At 42.8% G+C, this 22,445-nt stretch overlaps 1 long non-coding RNA gene across 1 annotated transcript in view; it reads right to left on the bottom strand.

Moving 5' to 3' along the window:
* Nucleotides 1-1,009: 1,009 nt before the first annotated feature.
* Nucleotides 1,010-22,445, bottom strand: part of LOC149524320 (uncharacterized) — a 30,770-nt gene continuing 9,334 nt past the window's right edge. Inside the window, exons 3-6 of the long non-coding RNA XR_016349642.1 lie at nucleotides 18,790-18,876; nucleotides 6,166-6,247; nucleotides 5,410-5,504; nucleotides 1,010-1,937 (exon numbers count right to left, since the gene is read on the bottom strand). This is a non-coding gene — a long non-coding RNA (uncharacterized LOC149524320). The remainder of the gene's footprint in view (nucleotides 1,938-5,409; nucleotides 5,505-6,165; nucleotides 6,248-18,789; nucleotides 18,877-22,445) is intronic.

Raw genomic sequence — 22,445 nt, 5'->3', positions numbered from 1 at the left:
GTTTTACAGGGAAACCAACCTAATCATAAGGAGGTAAAGGGACTAGCTCAAAGTTGCATAGTAGCTGTACTAGGTCTTCAGTTCAGGCTTTGCCTGACTTATTCCATTGTTGTAGCTAGCGTACTGTAACTGAATCAATCAAAATTCTACACAAGTACATAAAGCAAGGATTTCCAAACACCACAAAAACAGTTTCCTGGATCAATGTGTTGCAATCTGAGGCTCAGATTCTTGCTACATTGGGTTTCATGCTACTTTAACATCCACCCTTGATTCTAGGGACCTCTTGGTCCTAGCTGCAACTTAAGCACTGTGAACTGCACCTGGCTTTTCTCTAGTTATCTGGAAAACTCTATGTAATCTGTTAAAGTGGTTTTCCAGCCCCAACAATGTAAAGCATTCAGATTAGGGGAGGATTTGTCCCTCGGTCAAGTAACATATCTTGGCTCGTGGAGCTAGAAGATGCTTTCATTCCCGTCTAAAGCATAAGCCCTGGTTGGGACATATGCACACCCCTTCTCTTCCAAGGCCCACCCAGACTGAATTGCTCTCTTGCCTTTTATGCTGCTCCAGCATTTGGAGCACACCTGGTCTGGGTGGAGGGGTGGGACTTCCTCCACCCACAGTTTTAACCCTATCTGCTTAAGAGCAGGTATGCACACCTGATCACAACCCTCTCCTAGATGTGTATTTGATACCTAGGTTCAAAAGGGGTTCTCATCCATGTCCTGCAGGTGCTTATGCTCTTAGTCCCCTGACTTCCAGTTGCTGCAGATCCATGTGTTGAGATTTGCACCTCCATAGCGTCTCTCCCCCGCCCCCCCCCCCAACATCTGTACTTTTACGCCAAGACCTTAGTGGATATTTTTGGCAACATCTTCTAGCAATGTTAGTGCCAAAGTTATTTTCAGGGAAAATCCATAATTTAATACCAGGAAGGTTTTAATGTAGGGGGGGCAGGGGGGGGGGGGGGGAGAAGAGGAAGGAGGCAGCAAAAGGTCATGCCATATTCCCAAATCTCTCTGCTGCCAATTTAAAGAGGCAAGGAAAGGTAAAATTAAGATAGTGTTTCCACACACCAGTAGATTTTCTTGTCATATCTCATCTTCTTTATCATTACATACAGAACAGTACACAACAACCCTGAGTCAATATTTTTATTGCCACCATAATTAACATTTCTCACACCGCAAAATATTTTTCCAAATAATTTTAACTGCATTGTCCTCAGGGCTGCTCCTTTGCAGCAATCATCTGCTTCGGTTGCCACTGAAATAAATCATTGTTTCAGTTTGGCAAAGTCCAATGGCTCTGGCAATTTGATCTGGGTCATGGCTCAGCCTGTGGCATTTATTTTTGTTGCCTTCTGAGGAGCACTGGATCTTCAAATTTTTTTCCCCCCCCCATACCAGCTGAATTTTGCAGTGAATTGTTTGTACACTGCAAGAGCAGGAGCGTTTCTCTGTTAGCATGATACGTAAAAATAAAGGCAACTCCCAGCCAAACCCTGTCGTCCTTGCCATAGGGCAGGGTGAGAGCCCAGGGGCCCTCCTTTCCCCTTTTATGTCCAGGCAGGGGAAAGCTAGAAGCCTGCAGCATTTACAAATCCTGATCACACAGTGCAGGGAAATCATAGGTGCAGAGTGAAAGCAGGGCAAGATTCCCCACGCTGCTCTATTTCATATGAGCCATCTCCAGAGATGAGTTCAGTCTCCATACTCCATTCAGTTGTGTGTGTCTCCTCAGCAGGAGGTTGCCAACTAATGCTAACTGTGAGATGAACAACTTCTCTACTACACACTGGACCACCAAGTTCGTCAGTTGCTGCTGGTCTAGATTCCGAGGAGAAGGTTGAAAGGTTTTTTCCCCATTGTCAGTTCACTGAGCCATCCAGTCCCTCATCTCACAATCATATCACACTGCTTCACTATGCTGCTCTATAAGGGAAAAATGCATGATACAGTGTCTAACCTCTCTGCAAGCAAACAAGGCATTCATTAAGCTCTTTGTGTGGGGAGGGAAGACCATCTGTAAGCTCTTGTACTGATTTCCAAGCCCACGAATAAAACAGTCAAACAGCCAGTCAGTCAGTTGTGTTCCCCCTGGCCAGGGAAACCTTTACACTAATTTATTTAAAAAAAAAAAAAAAGCCCAAACAGAACACAGGCATGGACTTACCAGGCACATAGACCTGCCGGTAAACTGCAACTCACACCCCGCTATGTCTGCCCCCAAGCAATCTTTTATATTTCCCTTGCTCCCTCTGGCAGGTCAGAGTTAATTGGCTGCTTCACTAACATCTTTGGGTCTGAGCTAGGCAGCCCTTTTGAATCAGTTACACCGTCTTTTTTTTGCTAATGCATGTAGTGGCTGTCACAATGGGGCTCTAGCCCCCGACTATTGCTCCGAACAATTCTGCTATACAAATAAAAAATAAATTGTAGTACTATATTTGAATACCAGCGTGGTAATTCAGGATATCATACTGGTCACATTAGGGGAGCCACTTGGGGGTTTTCACATCAGTATCTGCTGCCTCGATGTGATAGTGATTGGCACCCTATCATTTTCCTTTATTATCATTTAAAATCATAGCCTATTCCCAACAAAGTAGTTACATGTGTTGCATGGAGTATGGCTCCAGGGCAAATAAGAAGCTTTTAAAATATCTTGCATATCTTTGGTGGGAGGAGAGAGGGCCACATTTGTTGTTAACTTTTAACAATACAAAAAGTATAATAAAGTTCTCTACAATGAACATATTCAATTGATAAGAATTGACAAAGCAAAATTGTGCATTCTTAGAGTTAATGCCATGAAAAAACTAATTATTCATTAGTCAAATATTTCTCAACTAAACAGTGAAGCTGGACGGTTTCTCTAACCTTTCCTTGAGTGGAACGGCATTCTTGTGACTGCATAGTTTCCTATGCACGTCCTGGTATCAAAACTGCATTGTTCTCTTGCCTGCAGCAACCCCTACTGTTAAAATCAAGACTGAAATTGCTAATAAGTGTGCCCACGGTGGGCTCTAAAGGTGACCACTAATAGCTCAGCAGCTCAAGATCACCCTAATCTTATTATTAAATGTATCCTCTTTCTGTACCATTTTTTTCAAGAGGCATCTGCATTAAAAACTGAACTAGTACTAGACACCAGAGAGCTGAGATACAGAAGCTGTTTAAGTGTTCTAACATTCCACCCAGAGCTGTGTCAGGGCCAAAATCCAGAGCTAGAGCCATTGTGTCATTTCATGCCCTCCTCCCCCCACACACAAGACCAGAGACGGGTATTCAGAGAAGAGGCCATTAAAGGAATAAAGGCCAACTGAAAAAGAGGGATCCAGATGCTGAGTTCAGACATGTACACATGGGCTCTGGTTCACCTGGAATGCCACACATGCTGAGTCTTTCAAACTATGTTTACAAAATAGTTTTTAGGATCTGAAGAAAATATATACCTATGGAAAATCAAGTGCTGTTTTGAGTTAACTGAGGAAAAAGCTTAAACGAATACTTCAAACGGTAATAAAAAAATCATGTACTGTGTGTTTTATTAAGAGATTGTTTTGACGTAGGGCTGGGGTTACAGATTCTGTTTCTAGATTTTATAGAAACTGACATCAGATGTACCACTCCTTGGGGTTTTGTTTTTAAAAAAAAGGTATTTATGTTTTTCTGCAAAAATGGTCACACTGCATGTCTTCGGGTTCCCCAGAGCATATTGGAATCAAGTCCAGCCCAGAACTGACTTCTGAGCAAACTGGTTTTCTGAAGTCATGATCTATTTCGGTCTTGTATACCCAGAGGGCTTATAGTGTATTTTATAAGTGGCAGCATATAGCCACAGCTTTTTTAATTATGCCCAGAAATCTATAGCTGACTTGGCAAACTTTATCTGAATTTCATGGGATTAAACCAAAACTGGCTATACTGCACCAAAAATCATCCCTTGTTAATCATTGTTAATTAATGACATACAAAATTACTAAAGCTGGTCAGGAATTTTTCAGTTAAATGTATTCACAGCCAAATGCCATTCATCTAAACCAAAATTTTTCAGAACACTTTCATGGGGAAGGTTCCTCGGGTCCAGGATGGAAGTGGTGTGAAAGACAACCCCTAGAACAGCCAGTAACCTGCTATTTAAGCCTTCCCATAGGATGTGGGAGATACAAGGTGAAGTCACTGCTCTGCCTGATTTGGTTCAGGACTTGAACTGGGCAGGGGTGGGGAAGGAAAGACAGCCTGGGAAAGTTCCCTAACTGTTAGAGAGCCTCTCTTTCTAGTCCCCTGAACATTTAGTTATTCATACAGGTTGAAATCTTTGCTCTTCCTGAGTCTTTCAAGTGCTGGCTGGCATTGTATTGCTCTGTATCTCCCACATCCAAGGTAAGTAGCCAAACCACCTACTGTGGGGCAAGGCAATCCCTCACCATCTGCTTGGTTACCAAAAAAACCTCATATGGTCTCAGTTTCATTCTGCGTCAAAATAAAAATAAATTCCAAAACCTCAGCATTTTTCACAACACAAAATGCTTGTTTTCTGGCCAGAACTACTAACTTATCTGATTGAGACTTAGAAATTTCAATCCATTAATTTGTCTATGTGCCTCCTGTTAAAGCGTTGCCAAAAAAAAAATGTATGAATTGAAAATTAATTCAGAAATTTCAAGACTTTCCTCCTTTCTTATAAAAGGCAGCAGAGAACTTCAATTAGTACCCACCCTCCCACTGAAAGCCTAAAAAGTTGCCCGGTGTGTGAAACATACCTATGCACCCAACAACCCCTACTCCTCCTCCCCCCCCCAAAAAACCCATATGCAATATTTAACACTCAAGTCAGAGCACAAAACCTCTCAAATGATTTCTAGCTGGGGCGTTGGGGGGGAGAACACCACTCTTCAGAGTCATGGGAAATCCCTTCAAGGAAAAAAAATGGGGGGGGGGGAAGAGTCCTTCCCATGCCATAGAACAGGGTCAGAGTCACACAGACTGTTCTCACCTATTGGCTAATCTTGTCTCCATAGGTGACTCAATATCATTTGGGAGGTGCATCGCCTCTTTGTGCCCTCAGCAAAATTTTAATTGCTGCATGGGGTGCCCCCTCATAGCTTTTCCCTGCCTTTCTGGGTGGTTCTCCCCACATCTCCTTCCTCCACAACCAATTACCCCTGCTTGTCTCCTTCTACACAGTGGGAGGGTCTTTACAGTGCTGGAACTTCCACCCCACTCCTGCCTCTATTTGCAGAGCATCAGTCAGAAATCTGCCACAGAGCAGGGTTCTGTGTCTGTCACGGCTATACACTCTGATCTCATCAACCCTACCTCTCTCACTTCAGTAACACAATCACAACTTTTGCACAGCCAGAGGGATCTCTATATCCATGGAACAAAGGAAAGAAGTTACCCCAGTGGCTTATGTGGTGCTTAAGTGACGTATTAGGCCCTGAATAACCCTTCTTCACTGGTCAAATCTTCATTAAAAGTCTTGAGACTCCATCCCTTAAATAAAAAAAAGCAGGAAATAGTTCACCCCCAGAAGACAGCATGAATCTAAGGCTGACAGCACTCCATTGGCACAAATCAGACTCCCTAGCCCTGCCCTGAGGACCATCCCTTTCCCCAAAGCCTTGCCCCCTCCCTCACTACATTCTCCCACCCTCACTGTCACTGGGCTGGCTGGCATTTGGGGTATGGGATGGGGTGAGGGTTCTAAATGGTGGGGGTTGGGCTCCAGGTGCAAGAGGAGGCTCCAGACTAGGATAGATAGTTGAGTGTGGGGGGTGGCCAGGGCTCCAACTGGGGGTGTGGGCTTTGGAGTGGGGCTGGATATGAGGCGTTTGGGATACAAAAGGGGATCCAGGCTGGGCAATGAGGCCAAAGGATTCAGACAGCAGGAAAAGGAAGTGAGTTGAGGCAGGAGGTTAAGATGTAGGAGAGTGTCAGGTCTCTAGGGGTGTGGCCCTGAGATTGGGATGAAAGAGGGGTGCTCCAGGTTTGAGGAAAGGCCTAGGCCTAGGGGTTGAGGTGCAGAAAGGGGGCAGGCCCAGAGTTGGGTGTAGAAGAGGGTACAGGCTCTGGACTAGGGTTGCAGACTTTGGGGGTGGGGCTAGGGATGAGGGGCTTGGGTACAGGAGGAGGGCTCTGAGTTTGAGGGGCTTACCTGATTGGCAGTGCTAAGACAGGCTTCCTGCCTTTCCTGGGGCACTGTGCTGCGTCCTGGAAACAGCCTTCAGATCCAGCTCCTAAATGGGAGGAGGCAAGAAGTTGTGACGTGTTGTGCACGCTGCTCTTCCCTGCAGGCACCACTGCCCCCAACTCCCATTGCCTGGGAACCGGACAAAGGAAGTGTGCAGGAACTGGACCTGCTGGCCACTTCTGGCACATAGCCTGGTGCCCCAGGACAGGTAGAGAACAGCCTGGCTCAGCTCCACAGCACTGCTGACCAGACTTTTCACGGCCAGGGTCCCTTTTTGGTCGTAAACCAGACACTTAGTCTCATACATGCATCCAAAATTAAACTGGATAGTTAATTCAAAACAAGCATTGGCAGGAGCTAAGTTACACTGATCATTAATACTTTATTCAGATTAGATTTGTTTTCATATTGGTTATAAATATCTTTACAAATAATCCATTTCCAACCAATTTTGACCAACATTTTCTGTTCCTCTTCTCTGTCTCTGTTTTACTCTAACAAATACATGTGTTGTCGTCTCTCTAGCAGCTGGGCTTAGCCAGTGGGGCTGACAGACAGGCTCAAAGTGGGGGAGCGGGTGCTGCTTGCTGGAAGGGTCAGGGCTTGGGTGAAAGGTGTAGGGGCTGGTGCTACCCTCTCCCAAGCAGCCCCCAGCACCGCCCAGAGCTTGTCATATGGGACTCCAGCAGCAATTTAAATGGTCCAGATCTCTGTCTGCTGCCACTGCTGCAGTAACAGCCAGGAGCCCTGGGCCTCTCTCAACTGCCAGGCCCTGGGAAAGTTACCCCCTTTGCCCTTCTTGTCAGTTGGCCTGGGCCTTGTGCAAAAACCAGTCGGCTACTAACAGCCACCGAACAGAAGTGGCTCAAGCGGTGGGGGGGCATTCTTTTTCCTTAAGACTGCAAGTTGAGCACTTGGAATTTTGTTTTTCTGAGAACTGTATGCACAGAAGCTGAATTTCCTAATGACTCTTCAACCTCTGCTGGTTTATGTTAACTTTTCCATTATAACAGCTTCTCAAATCCTTTCATAACATGCTTGTGTCAGAAGAAGCAAGGGATTTTTTTTCCCCACTCAGCAGCTCTTACCAGCTTTGATGATACTTTGAAGTATGATGTCTTACTCTAGAGTGGGGTGAAGGGGTCCCAAACTCCCAGCCTCTGGGCCATCCTGGGCTGGAACAGTTACTCAATCCAGCTCAAGAGTTCCAGCAGGCTGGAGGGAGGGTGGCTGGCTGTCTGTTCCCCAAGCCCTACCCCTTCCCACCATCACCCTGTCCTCCACCCGGAATCCTTTCCCTGAGGACATGGCTGCAGGGATTACCGAGTGGGCCTGTTGCAGCTCAGCAGGAGCAGTCAGCCCCCTATACTCCCCGCAGCAGCAGAAGCAACAGCAAAGCTGAATGCCACAGAGCAAATGTACCTGCCAAGTGCACTCTGCTTATCCACAGCTCCTACTGCCATAGGGAGTGGGGGGAGGGTCCAATGGCTGCTGCCACTCTACAGCAGCCCCCCCCCCCCCCTTCCCGGTAATCCCCAAGGATATAGCTTTGGAGATTGGGTGTTGTGGGAGGGACAATGCTGGAAGAAGAGGGACTTGGAGAACAAACAGATAGCTCCTCTCCTCCACTGCCACCTCCTGCCAGGGCTTCCAGGCTGATTGCACAACTACTCTGGCTGCAGATGACCTATTGGCCAGGAGTTTGAGACTGTTGCTCTGGAGACTGAAAGTGTTTTTACTAGAGTTCAGTCCAGGAAAAAAAAAAATCAGTATGATTGGGGAAAGTCTGACTGACATGCATGCGTGCGTGCACACACGCACACGTGCATGCACACGAAAAGGTGAATGTCAATTTATCCTTTCCCAAAAAGATCATGGAAATTCTCCACAGTCTTCTGCCACTAATATCCAAAAGGGATGTGATGGGAGGTAGTCATGAGGCAAGTGGGTTTGTCCACATGTTTGCATTTGCACATATCTATATAATTTGTAAACAATGAGTAGTCCTGTGGCACCTTAGAGACTGAAGCTCATCTTAAGAAGTGGGTTTTGCCCACGAAAGCTCATAGATACTATCTATATTTTTTTGTTAGTTTGTAAGGGTATGTCTAGACTACATGCCTCTGATGACAGAGGCATGTAGAGTAGGCTACCCGGCATAGGGAAATGAAGCCGCGATTTAAATAACCGCGGCTTCCTTTAAATTAAAATGGCTGCCGCGCTCAGCCAACCAGCTGATGATCAGCTGTTTGTCAGCAGATCGGGGCAGTCTAGACATGCTGCGGTTGACAAGGAAGCCTTTGTCGACCAGCGCAGGTAAACCTGGTTTCATTTCCCTATGCTGGGTAGCCTAATCTATATGCCTCTGATGACAGAGGCATGTAGTCTAGACATACCCTTAGGTTGTCTAGACTACAGGGTTTTTTCGAAAAAAGTGGCCTTTTCTCTTAAAAAACAAACTTCCCCTGCGTCTGGACTGCTGCTGCGTTCTTTCAAAAGTAAATTGAAAGAATGTGACAGTTTTTTCAACCACGGAAAGCCTCATTTTATGAGGAAGAATGCCTTTTTTTCAAAAGTGCTCTTTCAAAAAAAGGCACTATGTAATGCAAACTGTGCTTTTTCAAAAGAAAGCATCCAGACTGCCTGGGCGCTCTTTCGAAAAAGTGGCTTGTTTTTTCTGAAAGTACTGATTGTAGTCTAGACGCTCTTTCGAAAGAGGCTTTCAAAAGTATCTTTCGAAAAAGCCTCTTTCAAAAGCGGCTTGCAGTCTAGACGTAGCCTAAGGTGCCACAGGACTACACCATGTTTTTAAAGTTACAGACTAACACAGCTACTCCTCTGAGATCATCTAATTTGCATGTGTGCTAATTATCTGTCTTACTCCCAGTCCCTGCTGTGGCTGAGTAACCTATTTATTATGATAAATTTTGTCTTTTCCCCAAACACACTTTTTAAAAAATTTAGTCACACATTGTTCAACACTTTAAGCAAACACACTTCTGCCTCTGGGTTGGATGCAAATTCTTTGGTCGAGGTGAGCTATAGCCAGTTGGGACCTAAGCAGAGGTGGGGAAAGGGGTTATTAAATTTTATCCTAGAGCCTGCTGGAAGCTATTCTAACTTAATTTATCTCAATAACTAATAGTCCCAAAGAGCATTTCTGGCAGCTAGAGAGCAACTGGGTGCAAAGAAGGAGACCTACCCTGGCATCCTACACTAGAAATGAAGAGGCAGAGCAGCCCTTTCATTTTGCTGAAACAGTTCATAGAAGATTTGGGTGGGAGGAGAACAAACAATCCACATGCTCTTTAGCCAGGTGGTGTAGGCACTAACCTGGGATGTAGGAAATCCAGGTTTAAGTCCCTACTCTTTGTGATCCAACACAGAATTTTTCATCTCAGACAGTTCTGAATCAGAACAGGAATTCCAACTTGGGTCTTCCACATGCCAGGCCAGTGCTCTTAACACAACGCGTTTGGATTTGCAATCCATTGCCTATGGCCAAGCCCACAGATACAACCACATTTGCTCCAATCCCTCAGACAGAGACAAACATCTACAGGATCTTACTGAAGCATTCTTAAAAACTACAGTACCCACCTGGGAAAGGGAAGAAAAAGACTGACAGAGCCAGACAGGTACCAAAAAGTCACATACTACAGAACAGACTAGACAAAAAGTAACAGAACACCACTGGTCATGACCTATGGTCCCCAGCTAACGCCTCTCTAGTAGATCAAGGATCTACACATTATCCTGGAAGACAACCCCTCATTCTCACAGGCCTTGGCAGGCTCACCAGTCCTCACTTACAGACAGTCCCCCAAGCTGAAGCAAGTTTTCACCAGCAACTATGTATACCTCACAAAAGAAACACTAACTCAGGTACCAACCTCTGCAACAAACCCCGTTACCAACTCCATCTGCATATCCACTCATGTGACACCGTCACAGGACCTCATATCTGCCACTCCACAACAACATCTGCTAATGATGGCATGTCACATGTTCCAGCAATGCCCTTCTGCCATGTACATTGGCCAGATCAGACTGTCTACACAAAAGACTAAATGAACACAAGTCAGATACCAAGAACGGCAACATCCAAAATCAGTAGGAGAGCACTTTATTCTCCCTGGACTCTCAGTTACAGACTTGGAAGTTGCCATACTTCAGCAAAAAACCTTTAGACACAGACTTCTGCATGAAACTGCAGAGCAAACTTAACACTCTCAGACTGGGAAGCTGGCAGGGGGCACCAAACCCTGTGGAGGAGGGTGCAACCAGCAGGGCAGGAAGGGGGAGCTGCAGAGCCCACAGCTGGCAGGGTCATGCACACCACTGGGACTGGTGGGCTGCAAGTACCTGCAGGGCTGCGACTGGACCCACCAGGGCCACTGCCAGAACCAGTAGGACTGCCAGAGCTCATAGGGCCACTGGAACTACTGGAGCCCACAGTGATGCTGCAGTCAGGGGGCTGAGGGCAATGGAGCTAGGTAACTGGGGAGAGGAGCCCAGAGAGAAGCTGGTAAACTCCCTCACACACGTTCTGTGGTCTGGAAATCTGACTTGTCCAGGACTAGTCAGGTCCCAAGGGAACCACACTAGGAAGATCAACCTGAAGTAAGTTTGTTTATTTGTTGTAGCACTCAAGTGCTAGGCACTATCCAAACATTGAAAAAACAGACAACAAGCTCCTCTGGCAGAGAGTCTAAGGCAGACAGAGGTTAGGAGAAGGTGCACAACATAGTAATTTTTTAATGCAAGACAATGAGAAGTCAATATTTTGGTCTACCTACAAATATTTTGGATAGAAAGAACTTTAATATTAGTAAACGTGAAGAAGCTATTACTGATGTTTCCACCACACAAGACATTTGGAGGCAGTATTGTATTTCCCATTAATGGTGTTTTCAGATTTAAGCAAAGTTAAATGTCTATGGTCCGGAGTTCAAACTAGGCATCAAGATGCCAGCTTCACAAAATAGGCACTGCTAAAGTAGTCAGACTACAGACAATTTATTGGAAAGTTTAGCTTTCAAGTTAAAAAATGTAACACCCAATCAGAGCAATGCAGCTTAGATGTAACACCACTTTCAATGCCACACAAAGGATGACACACCAGCTTAATGGCTGCCTTGAAGGAAATTATTTACTTCTTTGTGGTTTAAGAAAAAGGGCACATGCTGGAAAATGACTAGCCCTACAATTCTTTCAAAAAGGTGTATTTGAAAGGCTTTGTGCCTAATGAAATCCATATGGGCAGCATACTGCTGGTACTATTTTTAGTTTTATTGTCTTTTGTGTTTTGATAACTTACTAGAGAATATTTCTTTGCTATTACCTGCAAATATACTATTAAATTCTCCATTCCTTAATCTAGTACATTCTTAGAAGTCCAGAGTTTAAAATAGCACATGAAAATGTAAGTCAAATACAGTGTATTTTTATACAAAAGCAATGATCTTTTTCCTGCCATGCTTCTCATGCACTTTAAAATATTATCTTCTGAAAAAGAAACCTTTAGGGCATGGTACAAGTCTTGGAGGCATTCTTGTAACAAAGTCAGGATCCCTCTACTTCACTTAACATGAGGACTTTCTAGTCAAAGATTATCTAGGGCTATGGTTTTCAAACTTTTTCTCTCATGTCCCAGTTGAAGAAAATTGTTGATGCCCATGACCCAACATAATTTGACTCGAGTGAGGACTCTGGGACAGGGCAAAGATGTGGGATGTAGGAAGATGCTCTGGCTTTGAGGGGAGTCAGGGCTGGGGCAGGAGGGACTTACCTTGAACAGCTCAGTCAGCAGCGCAGCGGGGATGCTAAGGCAGGATTCCTGCCTCTCCTGGTACCGCAGATCATGCTGTGCCCCAGAAGCAACCAGCAGCAGGTTGCCAGCTAATGGGCATGAGGAGTTAGTGCTCAGGGCAGGAGCAGTGAAAAAGAGTTCTGTGCACTCTCACCACCCAACCATCACCCCTGCAGGAGTCAGACCTGGTGTGCAGTCTGCAGTGTCATGACAGGTAGGCAGCCTGCCTTAGCACTGCCACTGGTCACCTGATCCCCCTGCAGCAATGAGACCCAGTACCTGACATGCCGTGACCCAGTACTGGGTCACGACCCATAGTTTGAAAACCACTGATCTAGGTACTGGTGGATGACCTGCAGGCCATATGAAGCCCACCAGGATAATCTGATTGCAGGATGTAGGATGCAAGATAATTTAATGATGTTCTCTGTCCACAGGCATCACTCCCCACACCTCCCAATGGCCATGGTCTGCCATTCCCAGAAAATGGGAGCTGTGGGTAAGGGGCCTGCAGGCAAAGGGGCTGCTAGGACTTGCTGACCACCACTTCCCATAGCTCCAATGTGCTGAGAGAGCTGTGGAGAGGTGTATAGATGGTCAGTGTCAGCAAAATGTTGCATGGCCCACAATCAGATTACCATGATGGGCCCTGCCGACCACGGATCCAGGAGATGATAGATAGCGTGGGTGGAAAGCCATGTTTCCTTTAGGAGGTAACCCTGACAAAAGATCTGTCTGAGAGTTCCCAGATTCTACGGTAACAGGAATATTAGAAATATGTAATTACACATTCAAATAATGCAAAATGTTGCAGTGTTAAAATGTCACAGAAACGATCACCAAAATTGGCATGAACAGCAAAGGAGCTGGTAGTCACAGCAGATAAGCCAAGGACTAAATCAATTCAGAGGTGCTCCCTCCAGGTTAGAGTACAGATATGCTGACTGTATCTTGTGGGAAATTATAGTTGAATTGCCATAGTATGTGATGTGCCTAACATGATGTGCCATGCAGGAGCGGGAAGGCCTTGTTTGGACACAGACTGGCTAACCTTGTGAGGAGGGCTTTAAACTAGGTTTGTCGGGGGCAGGTGAGCAAAGCCCACAGGTAAGTGCTGCATGTGTGGGACTGGGAGATGGGTTGGAAATGGGGGGGGGGGGACTACGGCCTATAATGGGGTCAGGGCACAACAGGGAGGCAAGATCAAATCAGTATCTTAGATGCCTATATACAAATGTGAGAAGTATGGGTAATAAGGAGGAAGAACTGGAATTGCTAACCAAGAAATACAACTATGATATCATTGGTATTACAGAAACCTGGTGGGATGGGAAGCATGATTGGAATGTTGGTATGGAAGGGTACGGCTTGCTCAGGAAGGACAGACAGGGAAAAACGGGAGGAGGGGTTGCCTTGTATATTAAAAATGTACACACTTGGACTGAAGTGGAGATGAATGTAGGAGATAGCTGTGTAGAGAGTCTCTGGGTTAAGCTAAAAGGGGTAAAAAACGAGGGTGATATCATGCTAGGAGTCTACTACAGGCCACCTAGCCAGGTGGAAGAGGTGGATGAGGCCTTTTTTAAACAATTAACAAAACTATCCAAAGCCCAAGATTTGGTGGTGATGGGGGACTTCAACTATCCAGACATATGTTGGGAAACTAACACAGCGAGGCACAGGCTATCCAATAAGTTTCTGGACTGCATTGGAGACAACTTTCTGTTTCAGAAGGTTGAAAAAGCTACCAGAGGAGAAGCTGTTCTGGATTTGGTTTTAACAAATAGGGAGGAACTAGTTGAGAACTTGAAAGTGGAAGACAGTATAGGGGACAGTGATCACGAAATAATAGAGTTCATGATCTTAAGGAAAGGTAGAAGGGAGACCAGCACAATTGAGGTAATGGATTTCAGGAAGGCAGATTTTGATAAGCTCAGAGAACTTGTAGGTAAGGTCCCATGGGAAGCAAGACTGAAGGGAAAAACAACTGAGGAGAGTTGGAAGTATTTCAAAGGGACGTTGTTAAGGGCCCAAAAGCAAACAATTCCGCTGTGTAGGAAAGATAGAAAATATGGCAAAAGACCAGCTTGGCTTAACAAGGAGATCTTGCACAATCTCAAAATAAAAAAGGAGTCTCATAAAAAAATGGAAACTAGGACAACTAACAAAGGATGAATATAGGCAAGCAACATGGGAATGCAGGGGCAAGATTAGAAAGGCAAAGGCACAAAATGAGATCAAACTAGCTACAGGCATATAGGGAAACAAGAAGACCTTTTATAAATACATTAAAAGCAAGAGGAAGACCAAGGACAGGGTAGGCCCACTGCTTAGTGAGGAGGGAGAAGCAGTAACAGGAAACTTGGAAATGGCAGAGATGCTCAATGACTTCTTTGTTTCGGTCTTCACCGAGAAGTCTGGAGGCGTGCCTAACGTAGTGAATACAAGCAGAGAGACGGTAAGTTTAGAAGATAGGATACACAAAGAACAAGTTAAAAATCACTTAGGAAAGTTAGATGTCAGCAAGTCACCAGGTCCTGATGAAATGCATCCCAGGATACTCAAGGAGCTGATAGAGGAGGTATCTGAGCCTTTAGCTATGATCTTTGAAAAATCATGGCAGACGGGGAGATTCCAGAAGACTGGAAAAGGGCAAATATTGTGCCCATCTATAAAAAGGGGAATAAGAACAACCCAGGAAACTACAGACCGGTCAGTTTAACGTCTGTCCCAGGGAAGATAATGGAGCAGGTAATTAAGGAAATCATATGCAAACACTTGGAAGGTAATAAAGTGATAGGGAATATCCAGCATGGGTTTGTGAAGAACAAGTCATGCCAAACTAATCTGATAGCTTTCTTTGATAAGATAACGAGCCTTGTGGATAAGGGAGAAGTGGTGGATGTCATATACCTAGACTTTAGTAAGGCATTTGATAAGGTCTCGCATGATATTCTTATTGATAAACTAGGCAAATATAACTTAGATAGGGCCACGATAAGGTGGGTGCATAATTGGCTGGATAACCGTAGTCAGAGAGTGGTTGTTAACGGTTCTAAATCCTGCTGGAAAGGGATAACAAGTAGAGTTCCTCAAGGGTCTGTTTTGGGACCCGTACTGTTCAATATCTTCATCAATGATGTAGATATTGGGATAGAGAGTACGCTTATTAAGTTTGCAGATGATACCAAACTGGGTGGGGTTGCGACTTCTTTGGAGGATAGGGACATAATTCAAAATGACCTTAGCAAGTTAGAGAAATGGTCAGAGGTAAACAGGATGAGGTTTAATAAAGAGAAATGCAAAGTGCTCCACTTAGGAAGGAACAATCAGTTCCATACATACAAGATGGGAAGCGACTGTCTAGGAAGGAGCATGGCAGAAAGGGATCTAGGGGTCATAGTGGACCACAAGTTGAATATGAGTCAACAGTGTGAAGCTGTTGCAAAAAAAGCAAATATGATTCTAGGTTGTATCAACAGGTGTGTTGTAAGCAAAACTCGTGAAGTCATTCTGCCGCTCTACTCTGCACTAGTTAGGCCTCAGCTGGAGTACTGTGTCCAGTTCTGGGCGCCACGTTTCAAGAAAGATGTGGAGAAATTGGAAAGGGTACAGAGAAGAGTGACAAGAATGATTAAAGGTTTAGAGAACATGACCTATGAAGCCAGGCTTCATGAACTGGGCTTGTTTAGTTTGGAAAAAAGAAGATTAAGGGGGGACATGATAGCGGTTTTCAAATAGCTAAAAGGGTGTCACAAGGAGGAAGGAGAAAATTTGTTCCTCTTGGTTTTTGAGGACAGGACAAGGAGTAATGGGCTTAAAGTGCAGCAGGGGAGGTTTAGATTGGACATTAGGAAAAAATTCCTAACTGTCAGGGTGGTCAAATATTGGAATAAATTGCCAAGGGAGGTGGTGGAATCTCCCTCTCTGGAGATATTTAAGAACAGGTTAGATAGACATCTGTCAGGGATGGTGTAGACGGAGCTTGGTCCTGCCTTGAGGGCAGGGGGCTGGACTCGATGACCTTTTGAGGTCCCTTCCAGTCCTATGATTATGTTTGAAAATAGTTTCCTTATTTGTGTCTCTGTAGTCACTTCCAGCACTAGGACTTCTTTGCTATAGCACTGTAGTGTCAGACCTACAGAAGCATTGAGGTGCTGTTCTGTTTGGCTTTTTCTTCACTAGGAAAAATTAAATATGTAATTCTACAGTAATGGCAACAGCAGTGCTGCCAGTACAGTTGCACTGATGGAAAACTACTGCTCTGAATTCTGGCCTAAGGTGCATTGCACATTGGCAGGTCTATACTTACCCTAAGATCGATGCTCTGGGGATTGATTTAGCAGGTCTAATAAGGACCCACTAAATTAATCATTGATGGTGCCTCCCCATCAACCTTGTAACACCACAGGGTCATGATGAGTAAGAGAAATCGACAGGAGAATTTTCATAGCTGGACTCGTATCTTAGATTGGCTTATGTTTTGTTAGTCTATAAAATGCTACCAGACCATTTGTTGTTTTTTCTCTGATTGTTTACCCCTGGCATTCAAGGTTGCTTGATTACAATGAAGGCGTTGAAGACAGACTGCTTCTGAGCTTTTGTAGTAGCTGTTAATGTGGAAGCTGAAGAGCCAATGGCATTTCTTGAAAATAGAGGTTAATTCCTAATTTAGAATTCTAATCCAAGAGTCCCGCTCTGAAAAACAACTTCTAATGTCCAAAGCTGGGTATGAGCTATTGTTGAGTGAAATTTGGAGCTGTAATAAAGTTGTTTCCATGTTCACCTTAGAGATATTATTGATGTACTGCTGCTCACAATACTAAAAACATTCTCCTCTTGCTCTTTCTTTATTTTTTAAGCCCTGATATTTAAGTATATATACACTAATAATTTACAGGGAATTCCGCTTATTTTTATTGCTTTCTAAGAAGAGCCAGAAAACATCCCTACACAGCTGTCTAAACTTGAATCATTTTTGGCTAAAACGTTCTGTGACTGTTCTAGGACCTCCTAGAAAGAGGTGTACACACTTACTATCTGCCCATTTTCACACGTGGCTCAAGGTGGCGATACCAGACAAAATACATAATGGAAAATTCCAGTCTTACATAATCCCACTACAGTGTTTAGGTGGACTTGTCCCATGTGCACATGCACACAGAGTTCAGTTAGTGGCTTGGGAATTCCTTGGATATTAAACTCAAGCTCATTGTTCTACTGAATGTGTTTATTACAAATTTCAACTTGAAATACTGCTTTGTTTGTGCAGCTCTTTTCTAAACTTTACATTGCTTGCCTGTATTATGGACAGTAGTCTAACAGTATTCAGTGAGAAGCAAAGATTCAACACTAAGGAAAATTATTCAGAAGGGATAATGGTGAACTTTAAGGATCAAATACAAAAGTAGGCAGATTTTATGTAAGAGGAAAACATGTTGTATTCCTAGTCTCCTCCTCTGCATGACACTAAACTATTTTCTAATTATATTTAATGGTCTGGGTGCTTTTTTGGGCATTCAGTTTGTGAAAGGCTGCCATTTTTATAGGCTGCCATTTTTTATGGCAATGCTGCTTCTAGTCCTTTAGAGCATACCTGCCATATATTGACAATAGCTTTCATGTGTGTAATTTATGAATCTCTCTTGGAGTGAAAGGTACTGTACAAATGTGGGACACTGCTAATATTTAATACTAAGCCCAGAAACTACAGCAAGATTCATGAAATTTGTTGCCGATGAGGATGGCTTTGTTTTTTTCATTGCTAGAAAACAAAGCAGGTATGGCAACAACTATGTATGAACTGGAATCGCCAAGATCATATTTAAAACTCGCTAACCAATGTGAAAAAAGTAACTTTAAAAGGTTAAACTCAATTCTATTTTGTTGCCAATCCTCCATAGCGAAAAGTGCTAACAAATTGCCAAGTGCCAATATCCAGTTTAAAACTGTTTTTCCCCCATAGGATTGTAGATTAAAATAGATAACTGCACTGAGTCCAATATAGTGGATTTGCTATTATAATGTAACTTTCCAGGACTATCCAAGACAATACTTCACAGCAATGTAGCCTATTTGGAGTTAATAATGATCTATATGCCCAACATGTGTATTTAAACATTTCTATTTAAGAAAGCAAATTATACCTGAGAATAATTGGAGCCTATTCAGTCAATCCTTAACTAACCACAGACTAAGTCTTTTTAAAGTTAAAAGTTTTGCCTGCATATGAAATGCCATATTATAGCTTGTAAATTCTTTTTAACATCAAAGGCACCATATAAAGGTAAAATCCTTATAAGATATTTGTTTATGGCAGAAATATTTCCTTGAAATCATATCTTCAGGTACTTCTAATTAGTCTCCTGTCTTATAACATTAAGAAGACTTAGAGTGTCTTTCAACTTGAAGAACCCCAAAGCATTTTATGTATGTTATATAAGTTCTGTTGAGATACAGATCACTCAACAAAATGCATCTTTTTTAAAGAGTGTAAGAGCAAACATTCTATGCCAACAACCCAACATACTTAAAAAACCCATCACCATACCCTCACATTATGAGATACAATTGAAAAAATACAAAGAATTATTGACAAGCAGAATATCATTGAAAGATTTATTATTTGGCTGAGACACTTGTGAAAAATGAAAATGATTGTTAGTGACAGTGAGTGGCAAAAGCCCTGGTTTAATATCCATCTCACGACCCCAAAAAGAATCAGTATAATACTGTCCAGAAGTCAGACACATTGTTTTACTTGAAATGTCACATACCTGATGTCACAGAAGAGAGTTCAAGTATTTCGCTCTGATGGTAAACAATTTAGAGTGCAAGGAAGCAGATGTCAGAGACATTGTTTTCTAGAAAAAATAAGAGAAGACAAAGCTGTTAAGAGTTATTCTATGTTTAATTTCTATGGTAGGGAAAGAACTGACAAGACTCATTTACAAAGAAAAGGAGAGATGAATCTGTTTTATGAATTAGAACTTTTTAAAAATATTCTTCTATTTGTCCAAATAAAAGGTCTTCAAAACATGATTTTTTAATTTTAAGAGATGATTTATATGTATCCCTTAAATAGCTCCAGCTGTCCCTTGTCAGATCACTATAAAAAAGCACTTGCTGAAAACTTTGAAAATCTTCTACTCAGAACTATTTCTCAAACGCAATATTTTCTGAATTTTTCTTCCTCGGAATCTTCACTTCTTTGTGCTTTGAAATGAGAGCAGGATTGTTGTTTCATAAGATCATTGGTTTGCTCCTGCTGTTTATTTCCTGTTTGAAACAATAATTCTTTTAGATGTACCATCATGAATAGATGTTAGAGTACTTATGAAAAAGAGAGGGAATGCCCAGATACATTTTAGCTGTAATGTTCAAATGCCCCATTCTCCAAGAACCATTGTAGGCAGCATGTTGTGCAGTAACGATAGGAGGCAGAATGATTCTTTAGGTAAATAATCCTGGATTACAACTATCAATTAAACATGAAGTCCCGAAGGACTGATCCTAAGAGATCCTGAACTTCAGCAACTCACAATGGGAACTCTACCAGAGGATCTGGGGCCCAGTTCATAATTGCCATGCAGCATCATTTGCACCACATACCCTGCCTCCTCACCTTCAGAAAGCTCACCTGCTACAGAAGTCACTGTGTGGCTCTCTGACAAGAGCCTTAACATACATTGCAGTCCAAGGGGTATGGCAGTAGCACTCCTACAGCCAGTCTTCCTGGGGTTGCAAAGCCCTGACCCACTAAGTGCAGGTTGAGGGCCAATCAACATGACCCTCACTTGTGTGTGCTGCAGTGACACCAACAGCTCTCAGATCAGAGGTAAGGGCATAAGCCCCTTGTTCCATTCAGTTCCAGCACTAACACAGGAACAATTCAGGACCTATGACTAAATGGCAAATGAAGATCAGATATTATATCCAATTTGCCTGAAAATGTATTTAACAGCAAGGGATAAGAAATACAGAAAGTTGTAAGTATTTTTAAAACAATTTATATTTGATTAAAGCATATCTAAACCTTTCTTATTTATTACAGTAACAGAGGCCTTGAGATCATGAGCCAATTGTACAAAATAAGACAAACCCTATCCTGAAGTCCTCACAGCCTAAATTACCTTGCATGTATATGGATACATAAATGTACTGCAGTAACAGACACAAGAGGTTTTGCTAGATAGACTTGTGAGAAACTGATGAACACTTCACTCTGACAAAGTGGGCTCTAGCCCATGAAAGCTTATGCTCAAATAAATTTGTTAGTGTTCGTCAACTAGGTGCCACTAGATTCCTAGTTGTTTTTGCTGAAATCAACTAACACAGCCACTCCTCTGAAATTTTACTTTTGGCTATTTCATTTTGTATACTTTTTCACCTCACATGTTTTGCAATTCCATGAATGTTGATGAAAATTCTATTTACACATATCAATCCACTTTCACTCAAAAATGCTAGTAGTGGCCTAATCAACTTGTTCTCTGGTACTGGTCTATATCAATGTAAATATTCCTAAGTGATTAAATATTTTTGTGGTTATTGCATTATGTCTGACTGTTTTGGTTATTTTAAAAATGCTCTGAGGTTTCTCTTTTATTGCAGGAAATTCTCTCTATCCTTTATGTGATAATGGTCCCATAAGTACGAGGTCCATTTTTTGTTCCATATTATTCTTTTCAAATTTCCTTTTACGTTTGGAGTTTAGAAGATAAATGTAAACATCCACTTAGATCTAAATTAAATCTGGAATTTGTACCAAAGTCAGCCTATTATTACTGATATTACAATAGCATCCAGAAGTCCCAAAACAGGGCGAGTATTGGCATAGGCATTCTTCAAACACAAGACAATTCCTGAAGAGTTTCCAGACTAAAATTAAGACAAGATGGAAGAAATGAGTGTAATAGACAAACTGATGAAGTTGTGGTGGCAGAATGAGGAAAAACTGACAACACATGGTCACAAGAACTTGCTCCAACAAAACCCACACCGTTATAACTATTAGGCTATTCTTTAAGGACTGGCTCAATCCTGTTTTCCTCATCTCAGGAAAACAATTAAGTTGTAGTATGCCACTAGTAGGAACCAGGACAGTCAGTCACTTTGGTATCTAGTACTCCACACACACTCAGCCTCCCTGCTTTTGACTCCAGAAATTTCAGCATTCTGCTTTTGGCTGGGTCATTTCTGGTGCTTCTAAGCAGGTTGGTCCTCTGGCCAGATAATAGAATCTGCCTCCTCGTCTTTCCAAAGGTAAAGAAAGAGTCTAAAAAAATAATAAGTTGTACTTATTCTGCAGCTCAGGGTTTCCCACAGCCAATTAATCCCTTCCTCACAGAGCCGGAGGTCGTCCTGAATTGAATTGATTCCTTCCTCAGCACTTCAGGCACCAGTCCTCACTCAGTTCCAGTTTCCATAGAGCATGGGCCCACCACCAGATCTAGACCCTCCCTAGAAACATTACTACTCATTCCTTCTACAGGACACATCCTGCCTTTTATTTCTAAATGTTAGCACCAACAGCTACTGCTATTCTCTGGGCTGAAGTTGACCCTTTCATGTCAAGTCATGACAAGACAGGAACAGGATCAGTAAACCCAACTCAAGATCCTAGGCAATGCTGCATTTAGAGAAATGGGAAAATAAAATCAGAGTAAAACAAGTTTCCTTCTCTTCTAATTCAATTGACAGTATTCAAAGCTGTCAGTTGAATAGCATTAGGCATACAGCTAGACAGTAACTAGGTAAATCCAAATAAAAGATACAGCCCAAATGTTTAACAGTGAGGATGAGTTACCACTAGATCAAACTACCAAATGAAATTCTGTTTTCTGCATCTCTCAATGTCTTCAGATCAAGACTGGCTGACTTCCTAGAAAACATGCTTTATCCATAAACAAGTTATTGGGCACAATACATTGTTTCAACCTGCTATCCTATCTCCTGTGTTATACAGAAGGGTAGACTAGATAATTTGGTGGTCCCTTCTGGTCTTTAAACAAAAAAACCCTATGACTATCCAGCTTGCATCCATTAGAAAAGGGCTTTAAAAGCAGGAGCAGTGGCTCTAATGGACTTTTATTACCTTGTAACCAATTGTGATTTGTGTGCCTCATAACTTGTAGAGTATCAGAGGGGTAGCTGTGTTAGTCTGAATCTGCAAAAGCGGCGAGGGGTCCTGTGGCACCTCAACTTGTAGTCACTTAAACATCTCTCATTCTATAGTTAATAAATTTGTTTCTTAAAATCAGTGTGTTTGGACTGAAGTATTTGGGAAACTCAGTTTGGGATAACAAGACTTCTGCAACAATTTATTAATAGATGACAGACTTTATATGAGCTTCTCTTGTCCAGGAGAGTGCTGCCCAGTCATGTCATTCAAGTGTGACTGGCTATCACACATACTGTAAATCACCCACAG

This window comes from Pelodiscus sinensis, chromosome 5 (genome assembly GCF_052426305.1).
Source record: "Pelodiscus sinensis isolate ZL-2025 chromosome 5, ASM5242630v1, whole genome shotgun sequence".
NCBI classification, from domain to species: Eukaryota; Metazoa; Chordata; order Testudines; family Trionychidae; genus Pelodiscus; species Pelodiscus sinensis.
The sequence above is the reverse complement of the archived record's forward strand: the minus strand, read 5'-3'. Positions and strand labels throughout refer to the sequence as shown.